Source organism: Octopus bimaculoides, chromosome 8 (genome assembly GCF_001194135.2).
Source record: "Octopus bimaculoides isolate UCB-OBI-ISO-001 chromosome 8, ASM119413v2, whole genome shotgun sequence".
NCBI lineage: Eukaryota > Metazoa > Mollusca > Cephalopoda > Octopoda > Octopodidae > Octopus > Octopus bimaculoides.
In genome coordinates, this window is record NC_068988.1 from 72,481,194 (window position 1) to 72,484,692 (window position 3,499).

The 3,499-nt window shown below is 37.8% G+C and overlaps 1 protein-coding gene across 2 annotated transcripts in view; it reads right to left on the bottom strand.

Moving 5' to 3' along the window:
- The window catches only part of LOC106872647 (integrin beta-3), an 82,904-nt gene that overhangs the window by 60,336 nt on the left and 19,069 nt on the right, over window positions 1-3,499 (bottom strand). The window lies entirely within an intron of this gene.

The following is a 3,499-nucleotide window of genomic DNA, read 5'->3' on the forward strand; positions in this document are numbered from 1 at the left end:
TAGATAGATAGATAGATAGATAGATAGATAGATAGATAGATAGATAGATAGATAGATAACTGTCTTTATTAGCCACACAGGGCTGAACACAGATGGGACAAATACAATGTAGAGTTTTTCTTTGCGATGGGGACGAAAAAAAATGTTAAAAAAAAACAAAAGTAGGGACAACGATCAAAAGGAATCGAAGACATTTGGGGTATGTACAAGAAAGATAAATATATACAAAAGGTTCCCAAGAAATGGAGAGGTTTATCCGTGGAAAGAAAAACCTACGAAAAGACCACGGTCACCTCGGGCAATAATGTTACATGTTAATAGATTTAATTACACAAGATAAGTAACTCTCTGTTTAAGAATTTTTTTTTCCTTTTCATAGGATCATGCTCAAGCAAAAGAAGATATTATGAGAGAACTCAGCTAGACTGAGTCTACTGACATGATCAACAGAGAACTGCTACCAAAGGTCACAAACAGTATTAAAAAAAACCAATAACATAATCATGATATATAATGTTGCTCCTAGACCGATCTTAAGAGATAGGGGAAATGACCTAAAAAACTTAAATAACCTCATCTATTCCACTGCTAAAGTTGTAACTGCTCAAATAGGTATCAGGACGACAAGGGAAAAAAGACCAACCATGTCAATAGACCTCCTAAGTGGAAAGTAACAATACAAAAAAAGAGATTGACTTTTTGCGGGCGGATGTATCAGTTCTCGATGAACTTGCTAGAGGAGTAAATGTTAAGACGAAACAAGCTAGAAAAATCAAGCAAAAATATAAAATCAAAGATTTTATAAACTTCTCTGCTACTAAGGAACTGTTGAAACAGCGAATGCAACAGAAAGCCCAACGGCTCAGAAGGTATGACAAAAGGATCAAGCTTTATCGACAAAACAAGGTATTCAAAACGGATGCAAAAAAATTTACAGGGGAATTGGCAAAAGCAAGATAGAAGTAAAGGATCTACCTAAGACTGAGGAATTGGAAGAGTTATGGAGGAAGCTATGAAGCAAAAAGAATATAATGCTAAAGCTGACTGGATAGAGCGTGAGAAAGTGAGACTGGGTGAATTTGAAGAGCAGAAATGGGAGGCAATAGAAAAAGAAGAGCTAAAATGTGTACTTAGGAAAGTCTCACAAATGGAGAACCCTAGGAGTGGACCGAATTCCTAACTTCTGGCTGAATTGTTTGACAGAAGTACACCAAACTTTCGCTGCATCTCTAACTGATGTCATCCAGAACCCAGAGCAAATACCTGCCTGACTGACCGAAGGAACAACATATCTGCCACCAAAAACTGAATTCAAAAAGTCCAAAGAACTACCGACCTTGTCTCAACACACCTACAAGATCCTCACACCCATATTAACTGACAGAATATACACTTTCCTTGAATAGAAGTCTATCCTTCTACAAGCGCAAAAAGGCTGTAAAAGGAATTTTTATGAGTGCAAAGATCGATTACTCATAAAATGATTGTAGAGAATTTCCGGAGCAAAAAGAAAAACCTGAGTATGGCATGGATAGATTACAGGAAAGCGTTTGATAATGTCCCATTTAACTGGCTGCTCAAGACCCTTAAGATATATAAGATCTCTCCTGTTGTCTCCAAAATTCTTACAAGGTAGCATGGCTAAGTGGAATACACGTCTCCTTCTAAACCATAGTAACGAGATGAGCCAATCTAACATCAACATCAAACGAGGTACCTTTCAAGGTAACTCTTTCTTCCCGTTACTTTTTTTACATGGTATTGATCCCACTCTCAAACGAACTAAATAACACCAAGTACGGGTTCAAAGTTTATAATACGACAATAAGCCATCTGTTTTATATGAAAGATCTGAAGCTGCTTCGTAGAAAGGAAGAAGTGCTAGTAGGGCTGTTAACAACTGTTAAAGAGTTCAGCAATGACATCGGGATGGATTTTGGCCTTGATAAATGTGCTAAAGCAACTTTTGTAAGAGGTAAGATCAAGCAAACAGCTTCCATTAAATTAGTTACCGACGTTACCATCAAGGAACTTGACCCACAAGAAAGTTTAAAATACCTGGAGATAAACGAAGGGGATGATATACAACATGCTACTATGAAGGAAAAAATAGGAAATGGGTATTACAGGAGAATTAGGCTCATACTAAAAGCTGAACTCAACTAGAAAAATCTCATCTAAGCCATTAACACCCTGGCTCTTCCAGGAGTCCAAAATAGTTTTAACATTAACTGGAATCTTACAGAGCTCCAACGCCTGGAAAGGAAGACAAGAAAACCACTAACATCTAAGAACATGCCCACCCAAAAGCAGACGTTGATCGTCTGTACCTACCTAGAAGTAATAGGGGAGGAATGATGCAAGTAGAACTGTGCTATAAGACATCCACAATAGCATCTGGGTTCTGGATAACTTATCCAGTGCAGAGGACTGGATGCTGCGGCTTGTGTGCAAACACGAAAGCAGCAAAAAATCACATTCTATTGTCAAGAAAGCTTGCAAACCACTGCCACGAAAAAAGCAAAATGGATCAAGCAGACTGCAAAAAAGAACGGGCAGAAACAAATTGAGGAGCGGTGGAGCCAGAAGCCTCTGCATGGAAAGTATATACTTCGAAGCTGAAACACTGATGTACACCAAGCAACAACCCATCAGTGGCTGAGAAGTTCAGGACTGAAAGTAGAGACTGAAGGTTTCATATTGGGGGCACAAGATCAAAGCTTGCTCACAAAAAACGGCCAGGCTGATGTTCTTCAAAACGGTTCTGACCCTAAATGCAGAATCTGCGATAAATTTGATGAAACAATAGGCCATTTACAGACAGAGAAGAAAATACTAGTAGACTAATAGATGTGTTTCACTGATAAAAATATATCTGTAAATGAATTTGACAAATTAAGTAAATATAAAGACCTGGAAATTGAAATACAAAAGATGTTCCTGTTATTGTAGGTGCCCTAGGAAGGATAAAAAAAGATGTCAGAAACATCTAGATAAGTTCCCAGGAGAACCTTGTCTCAGAGAATTCCAAGAGATTGTGTTGACAAGTACAGCCTACATAGTTACAAAAACCCTATCCGTTTAAATTCCTGTGTTGTATCACCTGAGGATATTTCGCTACTTCCCCTGCCACTCTCTACCCAAAGCTTTCAGTCATACTGTAAAATCTCTTATCCCTCACTCACTCCAGAACGTTAGGTGTGCCTTGGCAAGTAATTGTAACAAACATGCAGATTAAAAGTAAGTAAGTAATAATAATAATAATAATAATAATAATAATAATAATAATAATAATAATAATAATTATGTCGTATATGCCAACAACAAAATGAGACCATCGATCATGTTGTCTCCATGTGCAGTCTGCTTGCGCCTACAGAGTATCTCAACAGGCATGATAGAGCTGCACAATATATTCACTGGGTAATATGCAAAAACCTGGACTTGCCCCATGATAAAAACTGGTGGGAACACAAACCACCCCCAGTACTTGAAAATG